Source organism: Ceratotherium simum, chromosome 9, assembly GCF_057802395.1.
Source record: "Ceratotherium simum simum isolate JZ-2026a chromosome 9, ASM5780239v1, whole genome shotgun sequence".
Lineage (NCBI taxonomy): Eukaryota > Metazoa > Chordata > Mammalia > Perissodactyla > Rhinocerotidae > Ceratotherium > Ceratotherium simum.
In genome coordinates this window covers 17,937,001-17,955,824 of record NC_141908.1, presented here as the reverse complement: position 1 = coordinate 17,955,824, position 18,824 = coordinate 17,937,001, and the positions used below count along the sequence as shown (strand labels likewise).

General features: G+C 46.6%; 1 protein-coding gene across 4 annotated transcripts in view; it reads right to left on the bottom strand.

Moving 5' to 3' along the window:
- Positions 1-18,333, bottom strand: part of MGAT5 (alpha-1,6-mannosylglycoprotein 6-beta-N-acetylglucosaminyltransferase) — a 336,034-nt gene extending 317,701 nt beyond the window's left edge. For 3 of the 4 annotated variants that reach the window (XM_087435082.1, XM_087435080.1, XM_087435081.1), the window contains exon 1: positions 17,960-18,333. The gene's annotated coding sequence lies outside the window, so the exon portion shown is untranslated. Of the gene's footprint in view, positions 1-16,923; positions 16,944-17,959 lie in introns of those variants that run through there. The other variant, XM_087435083.1, reaches the window with a different exon arrangement.
- Between the last annotated feature and the right edge of the window lie 491 nt (positions 18,334-18,824).

Genomic DNA, 18,824 nt, shown 5'->3' with positions numbered 1-18,824 from the left:
CAAGGCTCAAAGAAGGCTTCCCTGATGCCCCATATTGGACTGAATACCCTTCCTGCCTCACATGGACCAAAATTAGGTGTTTATGGGTCTATTTTCCTCTTTAGATTATAAGCTCCCTGAAGACCATGTTTATCTTCTCCATCCATCCATCCATCCATTTATCCCTCTATCCATCCACCCATCCATCCATCCATTCAACAAAAATTCCCGAAAGCCTATATTGGGCCAGGCACTAGGAATACAATAGTTAACGAGGCAAACATGGTTGCTGCCCTCAGGCAGCTCACACTCCAAAAACGGAGACAACAAGAACAGGTGACAGCCAGTCCTCTATAGGAGCTACACAGTGTGGGCTCTAGAGCCAGGCTCCCTGGGTTCAAATCCTGGCTCCATCAGGTGTTAGCTGTGAAACCTGGAACAAATTACTACACTTCTCTGTGCCTGTTTCTTCATCTCTAACATCAGAACAGTTGTAGCTACCTCACAGGGTTGCTGGGAGGATTAAAAGAGCTAGCGGGGGGGCCGGCCCCATGGCTTAGCGGTTAAGTGCACGCGCTCTGCTACTGGCGGCCTGGAGTTCCAATCCCAGGCGCGCACCAACACACCACTTGTCCGGCCATGCTGAGGCCACGTCCCACATACAGCAACTAGCAGGATGTGCAACTACGACATACAACTATCTACTGGGGCTTTGGGGAGAAAAAGGAAAAAAAAGGAGGAGGATTGGCAATAGATGTTAGCTCAGGGCCGGTCTTCCTCACAAAAAAAAAAAAAAGCTAATAGATGTAAATCAATGGGAGGTATCCATAACACTGCCTGGCACACAATAAATGCTTTCTAAGAGTTAGCTGTTCTTATTGGAGCACCGGGAGCGTTTATGACAGGGCCCCGCCCTAGGCGTAGGGTCAGCTGTTGCATTCACCTTTGTGCCCCTACGCCTGACACATATGTACTCAGTAAATGTTTATTGAGTCACACTAGTGAGTCCTACAAAGATGGTTCAGTGGCTCAACATCAAAGACTTGTAGAGCTGGAAGTCATGCTGGACAACATCTGACCCAACTCGCCCACTTCTGCGGAAGAGACAGGCTCACAAAGCTAGCTAGTGGCAGGGAAAGCACCAGCCCCCAGATCTCCTGACTTCTCAGCTGATGTTTCCTGCCCTATTTCAAGAAGACTCTTGTTACCCAACACAGCACAGCTGCTCTGCATCTTCCACGGTCTCTCATTTTCCATAGCAGAAAGGCTGCTGCTTGCCATCTAGACCCCCTCCTTTATCCCGTTTCCCCTTCTCATGCCTCTGCTCCAAGCCTGTGGCTCTCTTATTTCCCGAGAAAAGTCTGGCCCTTCAAAAAGACAACAAGAGATCGTTGGCTTCTTCAGGGAGCAGTTCAAACAAATCCCAGGGGCAGGTGCAGTCCCTGAGTCCCCCAGTCCCTCTCTGGTTCCAATGGTCACCCCTGATGGGGGAAGGCGGCTTCTTCATCACTGGAAAGTTTCATTTTGCCTACCCTGGGATTCAGTCTTTTTTGGGTGCTCCAAGGTTCAGAAGGCAGATCCCCCAGGAACTTGGGTGGAGAATAATGGCCAAGTAACAGCTCTCAATTCAAAGCCAGATCCCAAATTTCCAATCAAACATGCAACTCTCACCCATCCGCCTGCTTGGTCTAGGTTTCCCGCAGTGGCCTTTGAATGGCATGTTATTCTTTGGCACCGCTGACTTGATGAATGGCAATCCAGCAGGACTTTTTTAGAGGCATGGTATTTACAGAACTGCTCTGTTAGGAAAGTTTTGCTTTCACACTTCAACTGGCCTAGAAGGCAGCAAGAAAGAACATGACACAGTGAACAAATAAATCCTGGAGTGATGTTCTTTATTACTTTTTATAGTTGGGCTGTAATATCTGTTATAAGTACCTTGAGCTTCATCTACCTTCAGGTCTGCACCTCTGCTGGGTGTGTTCACACGGGTGTGTCTGAGGCTTACAGAGGCACAGAAGAGTGCCTCTGTGGCATCACAAGCCAGAGTGTCCAATACTGGGAGTGCAAAATATTCAAGTGCTGGGATTTTACTTTAACATCTCATAGTAATGATCATACCACACAAATCTGCCTTAATAACAACAGTCATGGACAGAGTGCTAAAAACAGGGGCAGTAAATTTCATCTACACACCTTACTACTGAAGAATTCATTATATCGCTCTGTATCGTAACAGCCACTGGCTATGAAGATGTTTGCCCTGGATATGAGATTTTATGAGTTTCACTTTATCTTTCTTATAAATGCTAAAGCAGACTCATTCTTTTAAACAACAAATGAAAAACCATTTTTTAAGAAGAGAAAAACCATCTGCCTTCCCAGCAAAACCCTTTCTACATTTTTATACGAAAGAAGATCTCTAGTACACATTTCTCCTGCCAAAGGGAACTTTTACCTAGCCTTAGAGGAATTTCTCTTTGGCTCTATACCTAATGCAGAACTCATCTTCAGAAAGCTATTCAATATGTGTCTTACCAGTTCATTTGTAGATGAGGCAGCCTGATCTAATGCATCTAATGGAGAGCAGGCAGGCTGTGGAATCCCAGACCTGAATTAACCCCCCCAATCTGCACCTTATTAGTAGGGGGACAATTTGTCCCCACTTGCACCTGTTATCCCAGCATAATCATTACTAGCACCCCCTTTCATTCTCAGAAGTGTTCAGGTTTGGATGATAAATTATATGGACACCTTATAATGATGTTAGTTACTGCAGACAAGACACTTAACTTCTCCATACCTCGGTTTCACATTTTTTCAAAGAAGACAAAGTAATGTAATTTACAGGGTTGTCATAAGCATGAAATTAGACAGTGTGCTCAAGGCTTGGTTCCCAGGAGTGCCCAGTATCCCCATGAACACCAGCTACATGCTCAAGAGGTCCACTTTCGGGAAAAAGCATTACTGTCTATGTGAAGTTCTCCTCTTCTGACTGTCAGTTTGAAGACAGGACCTGTATTTTCCACTTTCCATTGTGAGAAGGTCTATAAAATGGTAATGGGATCTATCTGTGTCCAGCAGCTGTACCATTAATTCTGTCGTCCATCTGACCAGGAGATGAATCACCCGTGGATATTTAAATTCCTATACTCTAGATCTTCTGGACTTGGTTTACTCTCTCCATCAAGACAGGATTAAGATCAAAATTCATCCCAAACCAAATCTCTATGAAAAACAGGCCAAATGAATGTGGCTCAGAATAGGGGGGAGGGGTAAGAGATCCTTCAAACTGAGTCAAATCACCACCCCTTAGCCAACGAATTTGGTGAATTTCTTGCTTTCTCAAGCCAAAAAAACTGGCCTTACTGATCCAACAATAGGACAGTCTCTTGATAAAAGGATCTGAGGTATCGCACTCTAAAAATTAGGCCGAATAGCACACTTTGCTTCAATGGCCTGGGTTCAGTTCCCAGGCGCAGACCTACGCCACTCATTGACGGCCATGCTGTCGCAGTGACCCCCATACAAAATAGAGGAAGACTGGCAAAGATGTAAGCCCAGGGCGAATCTTCCTCAAGCAAAAAAGAGGAAGACTGGCAATGGATGTCAGCTCAGGGTGAATCTTCCTCAGCAGAAAAAAAAAAATTAGCCCGAATAGTACCCACAGTCTTGCACATGAATCTGTAATAGCAATCGGCAGCATAGGAAGCAACATAATTTTGCTGTTCCCTTTTACAAAGAAAAGAGCGAGAGAGAGATGCTGTGCCTTCATTGATAAGCTTGTTAAATACATGTATGTTCTCTTTAGTCTGACCTGAGCAGTAACAATATTATATACTGGGGCTGACCCTACTTCCTTAAACGAGTGGCTTTTACTCAATGAGAAATTTGATCAATAACCAAACCCATACAAAACTGAAGGTTAAAAATTTGAAAGTATTCAATTTCAATCTTCAGCATATTTTTTGAAATAAAACTTGAAAAAATATTATTCTCATTACTATTTAATATGGTCATCCAAGGTATTAGCATTGAATGTGTGAAGTTCCCTCCCATGCCCAACTTTTAAAGAATTAGAAAGGAAATGTTTAGCATTTTCACGCTCTAAATATAGACTTAGAAGCCGTGAGAGGAAAAAGATGCACATGGCCGCACAACAATGACTGTCTGGAGGCCAGCAAGGAACAGTGTAGTGGGCTATTCTGTGGAAAAGTCATTTCCCATCAACAGAAGTTTCCAGAAACAGAAAAAGGCTGATGCTAATCCCAGAAATCCAGGTATAGCCGCACACTCTAGGCTGGAATCACTAGGTGGCAAGGGAGCAAACAGGATGAAGTGCACACCTATGGAGCTGTCTACCTCCACCCCAAACCCTAATTTCTGGGAAATGCCCCTCCCCCAAGCCACATGGTAACAGAAAACTCCCCTGGCAGCCATGTGTGCAACATATTTCTTGGGCAATGGGGTACTTCTTAGAGTTGTGCTGTGATTATGTAACTTTGAAGCATACGAAGCAGAAAAGGAGAATTGGTCTGTATATAGGGAACTTTCCTGCAGAATGTTCGTGGTTTTTCTCTACTTGAAAACCTGAAGCAGAATCACACTTCAGATAATCAGCACATTTTGGCTTTAAATGCATCATGTACCTTGCACTGATCAATACGGCCTTGCCGGAGGAATGTTCTGACAAACTTGCCTCCTCATGTATGATAAAAGAATGAGCCAGGGTGAATCAAACTCAAGTCTTTGACCAGGTCTGAAAGGAAAATAAGCCAATTGGAGATAAGCCCACATGCCCTCCACTCCCATATCTGGCAGTCTTGGGGAAATGCCAAGTCGGGAGGAGGTCATCTCCCGGTGAACACAGGAGACAGGGCAGCGGTGGGGGGTGTAGCGTCCAGAACATTCCACAATTCCACTCTATGATTTCTGTACCACCGACCACTTGGCAGACCGGTGAGGCCTAAAGAACCCTTCTCTGGATTTTTTAAGTGCATAAAATGAAATACATAAGATTACAGAGGAAGTCAATTATATGCAAATATGGTTAGCAAAATATTATTCAAATTGTGATATAATAATACATATGATTGTTTATTAATGCATTAAATAACACTATCTAGCAGCAGGTGTAATAACCACCATAATTTCAAAGTCATAATGAGTACTGATATTTCAAGATATGTTAGCAATGTATAATATGGTATGAAAATATCAGATTTCTATTGGTGACAAAGTCGCAGACAATGCTATTATTACTGTGATTTGTGCACCAACATTCAAAAGTTAAGGAATTGCTCAATTTTGGTTAGAGGTTAGCAAAAATCGAGGTGTAATATTTTCCCATGCAAGCTCACAGATCCCCTTGAAGCCCTGCAAAGTGGTCTGTAGTAGTTCATATGAAACTCATGTGATAATCTGATTTCATCCCCTCCCTACTCCTATGGCTTTTCCAGAATGATGAGGAGACCCATAACTGAACTCTCGCCCAGCAGAGGCTATAAACTACATATATGGGAGGGTGGAGGGTCTGCACTATGGAGAGTCCACCACCCATCAAGAAGAGCAGTATGGTACCAACATCTCTAGTCCCTTTTTCTCAGTCAGCTGCACCCAATGCACGGGCCACAGGTTTTTATTTTTACATGGTTGGTGTTAAAGGGATTTAATTCAGCTGAATCATTAGGCTAGTGGGGGAAAAAATGACTTGACGAATCACTTCCCCTAGCCGCTATGTTCTAAACTCTATCAGCCCCAAAGCCTCCAGCTTATAGCAAACGTCTAGTACTCCTTTACTATCTGAAATCAAATTCTTTTTTTTTTTTTTAAAGATTTTATTTATTCATTTTTTTCCCCCCAAAGCCCCAGTAGATAGTTGTATGTCATAGGTTCACATCCTTCTAGTTGCTGTACGTGGAACTCGGCCTCGCGTTGGACGGAGAAGTGGTGCCTTGGGGCGTGCCCGGGATCCGAACCCGGGCCGCCAGCATCAGAGCGCACGCACTTAACCGCTAAGCCACGGAGCCGGCCCTGAAATCAAATTCTTAAATAACCTTTCTAAACACAATTTCAAACACACATATTTATTGCCCTAAGAGTAATAGAAATGAGAATAAAAGGAAAATAATTTATAACAAAAACAACATATATTTCAATTTGCAATTAGTTGGGCAAGACCAATCTAGAAGGCATAATGGGGTCATTAGATGCTTGTATTTTAATGTAAAATCAAAAAATGGGTCAGTTACAAATGTGGAGTGACACAGTTGATGCATTGATGCCACGGGTGGGGTGATTTTCCAAAATGGCAAACATCTCTCGGTAAATTTCCCAATAAAACAAAGCACAATCTTTCTTCATCAACTAGGAAAGGCAATGCTTACTTAAAATACACAAAATATTCTTTGTTTATGTGTAAGTTAGGTCTCTAGGTCCAGATAATAAACAGGTTTTGTCATCCATGATAGTCATAGTGGGACACAGGATACATTTTGGGGTGTAAGACTGTTCTACCCATCACAGATAATTAGCATCCCTGGTCCCCACCCAATAAATGCTAGTAGCACTCCTCAATCACTGACAACCAAAACTGTCCCACAGATCTCTAAAATGTCCCCATAAGGCTCCCTGGAGCTAGCCAAAATCCAGATCGCAGCTCCCACACTCTGCTCACCTCTGGGTGATGTAAAGCTGGGACACTGAGGGGATACTCCATAGGAAACTGGAATTTTCAATACAAGAGAAAGATCAGTCTTGCTGGGTGGCTTACCCAGCAACAAGTGCCTATACCCAGAGTTCTGCCCTTGCGACAGGAAAAACAGAACAAGGCAGGGAGGAGAATTAAGCAGCCAGGCAGATAGCGGCAGAGAAGTAGTAAAGGGGGTTCCCGGAGTCCCCAGAGCCTTGATCCCAGGCTGCAGGCGGCTCCTGGTTCCTGCTCCAGTAGCCCTAATGTGAATTCTCCACCTTTGTTGAGGCAAGCTCCAGCAGGTTTCTGGTGCTAACACCCCAGAAGAGTCCTTATTAATTACACGCATCCAACCACCTGCAGGGATGGCCACCCACCTGAACTAAGGGGGCAGCTAATATCAAAATGCTCAGGAGAACCTATTCTAATGTCAAAGAACCTACTTTATTTGGGGATTTCTCACATTCTACCTAAGTTGTTTATGCTGGAGTTGAAGCTCATTTATTTTGATTATGTTCTCACTGCCAATAAATAAATAGGCCAGTGACCATTCTTCATCTGGCATTTCAGAGTCTAGAAAGACATGTCTAGATCATTCTGAAGCCTTTTCTGCCTCAGCTCCTTCTGATCAAACTAATTAGCCACAAAATATAAATAACAATGTTGTCCTTCCTTGACAGACTTGGAAAATTTAAGTATCGGAGAAATTTGGTCTTTAAGGGCCCAATTAGCTCTGAGTGAAAAAAAAATTTTTTTCCAAAATCTTTCCAACCCCAAAAGTCCATGCTTTAATGCCTCTAAATTTTATTATGCTCAGAAATAAAACCACCCTAATTCAGAAATGTGGCAATAAGGATCAGTTGCCAGAAAGGTGTTCTAAAATAAGCCAAGATCACTGTTTCTCTACCTCTTCCACTAATGGACTCCATTATATCACAAAAAAGGCACTGCTGGAATCTAATGAATAAATAACCAGCACTTGAATAGAATTTGTGTCCATTTTAATTCCAGCTAGTTTCCACAAGAAAGCCTCATTTAAATTAGAAAAAGCGGTGGGGAGGACATACTACTACTTATAATGAAACATTTTATAAATGTTTGAAAAGTTTCCTATCAGGTACAAGCCAATTAAATAGTAAAAAATTGTTGAATCTAAGTAAATAGAAAAGAGAGTTTGAGTATGACACAGGAAAAGGGTTAGTTTTCACATCTGCCAGATCTGTTTAGTGTAATTTCCAGAAGAGAATCAGGAGAGTTAAGTGTCCCTTGAACGGTGTCTTCTAAATGGAGGATTGAAGCTGACTGATAGGTTATGAAATCAATTCACTGCAAGAGTCAGAAAACTTTTTCCTTAAGAGCCAGATAGTAAATACTTTAGGCTCTCAGGCCAGCTAATCCCTGTCACACCTACTCAACTCTGGCATTGTAACACGAAAGCAGCCACAAACAATACATGAACCAATGGGAGCAGCTGTGTTCCAATAAAACTTTATTTACAAAAATGGGCGACAGGCCAGAGTGCTGACTCCTGATCAGCGTGTTCTAGGTAAACGAAATAGAATGGTATAGAAAGATAAGAGGACACCAGAAGTAGAAGGGTAGGTACAGTTTCACGAAACTTTCTTGCTGTCACATACATGTATATGTGAGTTCTGAATCAATATGTATTTCTTATTGTAGGTTGGAGTCAAAAGCCACCATATTAGAAATAATAAATAGTTTGAGAAATGAAAATAAGTCTGCTTCTGATTGAAACCAAAAGGAATTTAAAGAATTTTTCATGTTTAAAAAAAAAAAAAAGAAAAAAGAGTAGATATAAGGGGCAAGTTCTTGAGTCTAAAGTATAATCTTAAAAGAATATTAGTTACAAGTAGTCCAAAATGATCTTCAAAAAAACACTAAAAGTACTTCTTATGCTATTCAAATATCTGATATGAGCTGTGTATCAGTTAGCAATTGCTGTATAACAAACATCCCCAGAACTCAGTGGCTTAACACAACAATCATCTATTATTTCCACAACTCTACAGGTCAGCTGGGTGGTTCTGGTTATCTGGGTTATCTCATTATGTGGCTTAACTGATCTCCGCAAGACATGCTCAAGAGACTTCAAGCAGCTGACAGGTCAGTTGGGGGCTGGCTGGTCTAGCTGTGTCAAGCCTCTCAGACTTCCCCGTTAGGCTAGCCTGGGCATGTTCTCATGGTGGTAGGAGGGATCTGAGAGAGCAAGCTCAGCTGTGCAAGAGGCAATCAGAAACACTAGGCACTTTTAAGCTCTGTTTACACAGCATTTGCTAACATCCCACTGACCAAATCAAGTCTCGGGGCCAATCCCAGTGGTGGGGGTGGGGAGGAAGGGAGACTACAAACTTACAAAGAGCGTGGACACCAGCAGGCCATTAATCGGAGCCATCAGTACCATCAATCTTCCACAGGCAATATTTATTGTTTGTTATCACCTTGGCAGAAGCAGGGAGATTGTACACTATTTTAAGTTTTCCAATTATCATTTCTCATTTTGTTTTTCCATTATCACTTCTGAGGCAGAAAGGCAGCATGAAAAGAACACGGGCTTTGGAATCAATGAGACCCACTTTTGTACCCTGGCTCTGCCACTTCTGGCTCCATGACCCCAGATGAGTTTCCTTTGTACCTCAGTTTCCTCAGGTAATAGTAGGACTGCTGACAACTCACAAACCAGAACGTTGTAAACATTCACAGCTCAGTGTCTGGCCATAGCAGAATTCAAACATTACACAAATACGCGTTTTGCAAATAGCTGATTAGAATATATTCAAAGAGAGGAGGAACAAGGAAATGGGCATATTTCCTGTGACTGTAAAGTTCCTTGACAGAAAGGAACAGTTCCTTTACATAAAGAGTAAAAAAATCATTTCCTCACAAAGAGTTTTGAGGACCATGGTAGGCAGAAAAATGGCCCCCAAAGATGTTCACGTCCTAATCCTTGGAACCTGTGAATACGTTACCTTACAGGATAGATGTGATTAAGTTCAAGACCTTGAGATGAGAGTATCCTGGATCATCTAGGTGGACCCAATCTAATCACACAGATCCTTAAAAGCAGAGAACCTTTCCCAGCTGTGGTCAGACAGCCAGCCTGATGACAAAGGGCAAGGATGCAGCTTCATGTTGCTGGTTTTGAAGTCAGAGGAAGAGAGTATAAGCCTCTGAATGTGGGTGGCCTTCAGAAGCTGGAAAAGGCAAGGATTCTCCCTTTAGAGCTTCCAGAAGGAATGGACATCTTGATCTTAGCCAGTGAGACCCATGTTGAACCTCTGACCTACAGAATTACAAGAGAATATATTCGTGTTGCTTTAAGCCACAAAGTCTGTGGTTATTTGTTATAGCAGTAATAGAAGGATGATGTAATTTTGTAACCTTTATGCTAAAGGCTGACAATGAGGAAACAGAAAAGTCTCTCTCAAAGCCAGTGGACTGAGAGGAAAACCCTGGAACTTGGAGAACATTAAGCAGGTGTGGCATCAAAAATGGAAAGCTTTATCTAATTCTGTTATAGGGGCAATTAGAGAAAAGGCAATATGATAGAATAAGCAACTCATTATCATGGAAAACACTTTATTGCAGTATTTAGGAAAATACAATAAAATCATTATCCCTACTATCTCCAAGGATCCCCAAGTTATAGCTCCAACAAGCATGGGGAAAAGCCTTATTAACAAATCCTTCCACAGCAATTTTCTAGAGACTGCATTTAACTGATGGCTACTCCAGATCTGCAGCTCCAACTGTGACCACTCCCACCTTTTTTTATAGATAATATGACAATAAGGGAATGAGCCCTAGTGGTGTGTGGAGATGCACGCACACTTTCACACACAGAGTCCCAATTTGTTGGGCTTCATGAGCCCACAAATTATGCTATCTGTGAGGGAGGAAAATGTCTACAAAAGGACCACTGATTGATTTAAAAAACAGAACTCTAAACAGGCACGACAACCAAACAGGACCTCAAAATAAGGAACACACCTAAGAACATTCTTAAGGACAGATTAAAGACACTAGAGTAGATGAGTGTGCTGAGCTCAGCCAAGAAGGCCCACTAGTAGAACCCCACAGATGTAGGAGAAGCTAAGAGATGACATTCATTTGACAGATGAGAATCCGGAATCACAGGGCACTGAACTGACCTGCACAAAGACTGCCAGCTAACTGCAGAGAGGCCTCACCTGCCATAGTTTACCTATGATGCCACACTGCCCAGCTGATCATGTGACTCGGTGTCAGGCTCTGTGTAAGGCAATGGAGCTTCCAGTCCTACACTAGGCCTCTATACTCCTTTCTAAGAAACACTTGGGGCCAGATGGATTTTTTCATAACCAACCTGGGAAAAAACTTTTCCTCTCCAGGGCTCGTTGGACATCAGAATAGCAAAAAGGAATGGTGAAGCTATAGAAGAAAGTTAGTAACGTTTACCCAGGAGAATTACATTTGTGTACTAAATAAGGTACACACAAATAAGATCATCCATATAACAATGTTGCCTTTAAATCTAGCAGAGATAATTGCTAGAAATCCCATAAGGAGAAGAGGGGGAAATGTACTTCTTAGTCATTGGAGCCAAGAACTTTGTTAAAGAAGGAAGGCAGTCCCGATGGACAGGGGGCTTCAGGCTGTGTCTGCAGAGGTCTCACATAAGCCTGGGGACTCCTTGTCTGATGAACATTATTGGTGGAGGAGGATGGAAAAACGCACCCCTTCCCCTCCAAATCCCCACTTAGCGCTGCCACTAACCTTGGTGGCCCTGAAAAATTACAAGAGACAGGGTGAGGGACGTATACCAAACAGAAATACCATGAAAAGTCCTGAAGGAAAACAGACAGATCATATTTAGCATGAGGCACAGACAGTGCTTTCCTAAACACGATGCATGAGTGAAAGAACTGGCCATTTAGAAAACTCCTCATCAGCATGAACACTAGTAAATAAAAAAATCAGAATTGAAAATAACAGATGGTTTAAAAAAAGCAGCTGCAAGGAGACTGATACCAAACTCCCTCTTCTTTCAATGTCCTTGTTTCACAGTGAAGCTGCGATGAAGGTATGTAAACAGAATTCCACCCAGCTTGTGGCAGTGTAAATACTTAGCCACTTTCCCCAGGGCGCTCTGCCACGTAACCGCAGAACTCCATGCGCCTGGTCATCTGCTCTTGGAATCTCAATTTCCTAAGGGAAAAAAATCGTTGCAATAGGGGAAGCAGGTTATTTCTAGGTGAAGAAGTAAGGACTATGGCTTTTTATTTCTAAACAAACAAAAATAAACATCCCAAAAGATAGTGATAATAAAGGTTTGGTTTTTCTTAGGTAAGCATTTCAACTGTCTACTGAAGTGTCTACCAGCAAAGGCAAAAACAACTTGAGCTCTTCCTCAATCTTTTTAATTCAATAAGCAAATTTTACTTCTTTATTCTATACCTCCTTTGCCACATGTATGGGATTATACAACATTAGGACTGAACAGAACTTTGGAACTCATTCAGTCCCTTATTACTTTTCAACATAAGAACTGAGGCCCAAAGCAGTCAGATGGGCTGAATGAATGTATTCTTCATTTGCATATTGCTTTATAATTGACCTCAACTCTTCTGTGCGGCCCCGACCAGGCCTAGACTTTAAACTCCTTGAGCAGCCAGGGACTATTTATTAACCAGCAACATCCAGACTCAGGAACAGGTGAGAGTCCTGATGTGTCTGATGCAATCCTGCTCATATGTAAGGAATAAAAGGAAAGGAAATGGTGCTTGTCATTATACCCAGGGGGAAAATTCCACGAAGTCCGAGGATCCCAGTGGTCAGAGGAGCACTTTGCAGGGCCTCAGCAATCTTTCTAGGACTCTACAGACACTGTGGGAAGGTCCTCACCAGCCCTTTATTGGAACCGTTAAGGAACAACCCTGACGCCTCTGCCAGGTTACCCGTTGCCCACTCCATGCGCCTAAAGAGTGGAAATCAATGCTGAGAGGGGCCAGGAGCCCTAAGACACAGAGACAGACAGACAGACAGAGAGAATTTAAGAGTGAAATGTAAAATTCATCCCAGACTGTATTCTTAAGATGTCAAACTTAAAAGGTGACACGAGGAAGGGACCACCTCACTTAAAGGCACATAAGTTGCTTGGATTCTCCTATTTGGGGATGGTGAACCTGGACACACCCACCTGCTCCCCACCCAATTCCAAGGTGAAGTTGGGTATAAGGGCACAGGGCGTTCTAGAACTGGGAGGGACTGATGCCAAATGACCATCACATTCTTCTCCCGGATCATTTCTTAAAAGAAAGCAGGCACACATCTGTTATCAGCTGTTATCAATTGTTCCTGTGGGACCAAGGATCAGAACTGAGGCTCAGCTTTGCCACGGCTGCCTGCTGCTGAGACTTCTAGCAAGTCCTCCAACCTCTCTGCACCTCCAAGACCTCAGCTAGAAGGAGAAGGGATCTGGAGGGATCTCCCTGAGGTCCCTTCCAACCCTGTGTGTCTACAACTCCTCTCGGCCGTGGCTGGAAAGAAGGTGCTGGCTGGTACAGAGTGAGCTTGCTAGCCTTAACAACTAAGCAGAGTCCATCTGACATGGGCTCTGAACCTAGACCACCTGGGTTCGAATCCTCACCCTGCCACTTGCTAGCTGTGCATGACCTGGGCCAGATTTCATAACTTCACAATGTCTCAGTCTCCCTATGTACAAACAAGGAATAACAACGGTATCGACCTCAGTGTTGTAGTGAGGAGTAAATGAAATACAAAAGAAGCATTTGGAATCATGTCGATTATAGAAGATAAATTTTTTTGTCACCATCACTCCTATTTTCTCACCCACCTGTTCTTGACATTTCTACACCAAGACATACCATCACTATGCTGACCACCAACACAACCTACTCCCATGGGTGGACTGAGACATGAAAGAGATCCAAAACTATTATAGTGGAGGACTGCTCTGTGTAAGATACTTATAAAAAGCATCTTACCAGCATGACAGGACTTACACGCCGTCTGTGCTCAGAACTACAACACTAAGGAGTGCAGCTTAGACAGGAGTGGGTGGGCGGCACACATTCCCTCAAGGGCCAGCCACAAAAATCACAGAGGGACACAAAAAAGTGAGGCTGTTATCATTCTAGGAATAACCCTGAAGTGCTGACTTTTTTTAAAGGAAATCAATTGCAAACACCAGCAACTAACTAACTCTTACAAGTAACAAAGCTCCTGAGTTCAGGGGCAACAGGGTGGAGAAATACTCCTCAGCCATCCTAGGTAACTGCCCCAGCTGGGACCAAGGTCCAGAAGCATTAACACAGGCATGACGGTGGGGGTTTACATGGAGAACTGCTCCCACCAAACCCAGCCTCCATAGCTTACCTCCTTGCCTGGGCAGATTTTTGAGGCCAAAGGGTGCCGACAGGAAAGCTCCTGTTCTCTTTCCAGAAGGTTATGAGTTTAGGCAAGAAAGCTGTGAGATTTTAAAGAAATAAAGTGATTTCTCCAACCCTTCTCATGCACACATACAGCCTTCCAGATGTGACGACGTCAGGGAAGGTTGTATTTAACTGTAGCAATGAAAAAACAAATAAATAAATAAAACAGCGAAGTGGGCAAACCCAGCCCAAGTATCAACTTTTCCAGCTGAGAACGTGGTTACAGTATGAAGGCTCCTGGGACCCTCCTTGGCAGCCTTCCAAGAGCTATTAGTTTGCATTAACACACTGAAAGAGAAGATCAGATAAATAAAAAGTGAGATGATAATTTTGGAGAAGGACATCTTTATTCCCAGCACAGTGTGCGGCTCACAGTGGCTGCCCGACACTCGATGAGCACACCTGCAGCAGGCACAGAGGGCACGACTGTGCTCGGATTTTTGATGCTAACACAGCATGAAAGACAGTACAGGGGCATGACTTAGATTAGAAACTTTATGAAGACGGGGTTGGGGAGATCTTTACTCAATTTCAAACAGAAATGAAAAGGATAGAGCCTTTTGGCTATTAAGAGTGACTCTATACTTCAAAGCAGTTATGAACTTAAAGGCAGCCTAGTAAAACTTGCACTAACAAGCACTAAATTTACTTCTGACCCCAAACTCTCAGCTGTCACCCACGTGGCACTCTCCTCCAAATATAAAATTATTTTCTCTCTGTTTTTAAGTACCTGGATTCTGGAACACATACACCTTCCTTCAGCCAAAACTATCTGTTAACTGTTCACCAGATACCAGGACCCTTCCCTAAACTTTGACATCTACCATAACAAACCCCCAGAGACAACACTCCTGACAGCACATACTTTCTTGAGACTTATTATAATAACATCAACACAGCATGCCACCTCCAACTGCCACCCCACTTTCCTAGAGCCAGGGGGCCAAGACACACAAAGAGCAGGGAATAAATAAGTCTCTACTGCTCTTTAAGCCTCTTGGGAAGGAGCAGAGCAAACACCTGCCTCGATGACCACAGAGTGCAAAAGATGTGAAACTTCCAACCCAAGTCTTACTGACAACTGCTCTTTGCAGTTTTCTAGATGTCTCTGCAGGGGACACTGGTCACTGCCTGTCTCCTGCCAAAATCAATCTGAGAGTGACTCTGCAGTGACTTACATCCCGAGCCAGGTGGAGCATTAGGAAAAGTCATGTCAAATGTCAAAGTGATGTCTAAAGCAGATCCCGAGGAGCCACACTTCTCAGGGGAGGAGCCAAAGGCCTCCCCCTTTGCTAGAATCACAGGCGTGCTCTGGCATTTCGATGCTTTTGGTAGCCAGCTGGGCAGAAGGCTGGCTGGTTATTTTTACACTGAGAAAACTGAATGCGAAGGGAGAAAATTTGAATTCCTGTGACCTCCTGAGGTCCCTTCCAGCTCCAAGACGCTACCAAAGAACACTGCATATGCACATATATATGCACATGCTTCTTGATAAAAAAGTATATGGACGTGTGAACATATATAAATGAGCACTGTATTCACACCTCCAGACACAAAGCACTTGAAATGCACACTGCTGAGGAGATTCAAAAGCTCAAGAGCTGCTTTGCAGCAGCGGCTGGAACACAGATGCCAGCAGCAGATCTGGGCAGAGCCCCCAGCCCTCCTGCCATTGCAGTCCGCATTAAAACCAACTGGCCATCGCTTGTGTAGGTGCAAACCCTGCAAAGCCCCAAATCAGGACTGAGGACTCCTCTCTCCTAGTGACTCCAGTCACAAGTGTCCCAGACCTGAGAAGGCAGGCTGGAACAAAGGAGGACATGAAAGGAAAAGCCCAAACCCTATGTCCAAGCACCCAGCTCCGCCAAAGTCAGGAGCCAGGCAGAGCAGCCTCCTTCTCTCCTCCCAGTCCCTAAAAGCACAAGAAGGTCATGCCGTTCCCCCTCCTCCACCACCCTGGGTTTCAGGGCCTCTCCACCTCAGGCTGACTATATGAATGTCAGGTTGGTATACAAAGAAAACTAAAAAGGCCTCTAGAAAGGGGAGCTCTGCTCTAATCCTAACAGAGCCCAACAAATTTGAGGGTGCCTATCTCAGTCCTGAACAATAACACCAAAAAGAACTTGTAGGAAAGGAGGGCGGGTGGTGAAAATCCATTGATCAACGCAGATCTCTGATGGTTTGCCCATCAAGAAAAACTGTTTTGTGATCTTCTGGAATCAAAAACAAGGGAGTTCTAATCCTGCCTCAAGGCTCAGGACGTGGGTGACACAGTGGCTAACATGCGTTGAGGGGTTTCTTTCGGAATAAATCGCTCAGGTCTTGACAATGAACGGGGGCGGGGAGCACCAGCTTCCCGCTCGCCTCTCTTTAGAATGAGACCCTGCTTCTAGCACTTGGATCCGAGTGTGTTTACAGGTGAACTGTTGCCATCCCACCCGAACCCCACACAAACCTCAACTGTCCCCTCCCCAACTTCACAGCCTCATAAGTGCCCAACCTTCCCTAACTGGGCCGCCAGAGCCGGGTGCAAACAGTGGCGTCCGCTCTGGGCTGGGTCTGGCAGTCAGTGCCAGGAGTACCGGGCCCTAGACCTTGCCTCTGGCATCTCTGAAAACCACATGCATCGCCTGGTCCCCAGGCGCCGAGCACCCTGTTGGCTTTCCAAACGCGGCTGGACAATGCAAGCGCCACTTCTTCCCTCTTCCGCGCGGCAGCTACGAAACCATGGCTTTGTGTGTGACAGCGCGTGTGTGCGCCAACGTCCCCGGGCTCACACACCCCCTTCCACAGTCTGCTCACCTCACGGGGTCCGGGCGCGCGGCGAGCGCATCGCGAGCAGGTCCACCTGGCAGCGGCCGCACCGCGAGGCCTCTGGCCACCCGGCCCCGGACCTGGCCTCGGGGAGCGGGAGATGACATGCACGCCCCCGTTCCCAGCCGCAGGGGCGGTCGGCAAAAGCTGCGCCTGGAGCCGGGCAAACGCGAGGCAGGGGCTGGGGGCGCGAAAAGGCGACAGGCAGACGCCGCGACCCCCACTCGCGCTCCCCGCCGCCCCCAACTTTGCGAGCCGCCGGCCGGGAGGGGGGCCCGGGCTGCCAGCGACTCGGCAGGAAGTTCCCAGGGCCGCACTGAGCATGCTCTCGGGGAGTGTGTGCGCGGGTGTGGGCTCTGCGCTCCCCGCAGCCTCTCCGGCCAGGCAGCCTTGAGAAGCGCGCCGGCGGGATTGCGGGCCAGCGGCCGTCCCCAAGAGGTGGGGGGCACCCCTGGACTTCCCTGGTCCCCTGGACCAGAGCGCCCGCCCACCGCATCCCTCCTCCCCTGGGGCCCGGGACCAGCCTCCCTTCTTCCTCCCCACCGGCCCGTGGTTGAGCCCGCCCTGCGCGCCCAGGTCCCGGGGACCCCAGCCCGGTCCACACCCGCAGCGTGACCACACCAGGCTCCTCCGCGGTCCGAGCGCCCATCTGCCATCCTCGGCCGTTTGCCTCCAGCCCGCGCAACCAAAGCCTCTTGTGGACAGTCCCTTGAAAAACCCACAAGCCCCCTCCCCACGGGCCCTGGGGGCCTGCAGTCTCCCCCGGAGAGGAGCTGCCCCGGGCAGGTGGGCGACTCAAGGCGCCTCCCCGGCTGCACCCCCAGGTCCGGCAGAACGGCCGCGGCCGGGGCACCCACGCAGGCGGCGGAGGGGCTGCAGGCGGAAGCCCCCGGCCGCGCCGCCCTCGGTGCGGGCTCTCCCCGCCCGCGCCCAGCTCCTCGCGCCCCCCGCGGTCCCCTCTGCGTGCATCTCCCCGCGGGGATGGCGAGCTTCGACGCGATCGTCCCGACCCAGTGGCTCTCACCTCCTTGTTGAGCAGCAGCAGCAGCCGGGAGCGCCCGCCAGCCCCCGTCCCCGCGGGGCCCACGGCGCGGCGGGGCACGGGGTCGCGGCGCCCCGAGCCTGCGGCGCGGCTACCTGGGCTCGATCGCGCCCGGGGCCGCCGCGGCTGCCGCGGGAGCCGCAGGGCCGCCGCCGAGCGGGCCGCGGCAGGGACGGTCTGCAAACTCCCAGCCCCGGCGGGGCCGCGCGCGGCGCGTCCACGCTCGGCCCGAACGCGGCAGAGATGCTCCTTGGGAGTTCAGCCGATCAGCGGGGTAGGTCTGTCCTCAATTTCTTCCAACTCTCCCCTACCCAACCTCTCCAACTTCACCCCGCTTCTGGGCTCACGGCTCTGGAAGGCAGGGATCCCCGCTAGGGACGTTCGGCAAACTCCCCGCCCTCCCGGCGGAGCGCTCAGCCAATTCGGAACGCCCCAGCCTCTCAGGGGCCGTCTGCAAACTCTCAACCCCGTCGGAGAGGACTTTTAGCAACCTCTGAATTCCGCAACCCAAAGGGAGAAAGGAGCAAGGGAGACAGTTTGATCACAGCCATAAATAATATTCTAGCCAGGTCAGGGGCGGTATGCAAATGCTGATATGACAATGCATCCTCCAGAGTGGTGCAGTCCAAGCCTGTAAGCAGCAGGGGCCTTCCAGTCGTGAAGCCCAGTGAGGGGAGATGCCCTGTGGGCTCAGACATCTACAAGGGCAGACAACTTGAATAAATGCCTGAGCCTCAGTTTCCAACTTTGAGAATGGGTTATGTAAAGCAGTATGAGATTCTGCCGCTTGGTTTTTGTGACCTTGGGCAAGCCACTTGAATTCAGCTTCATCTATGAGCATAATAAA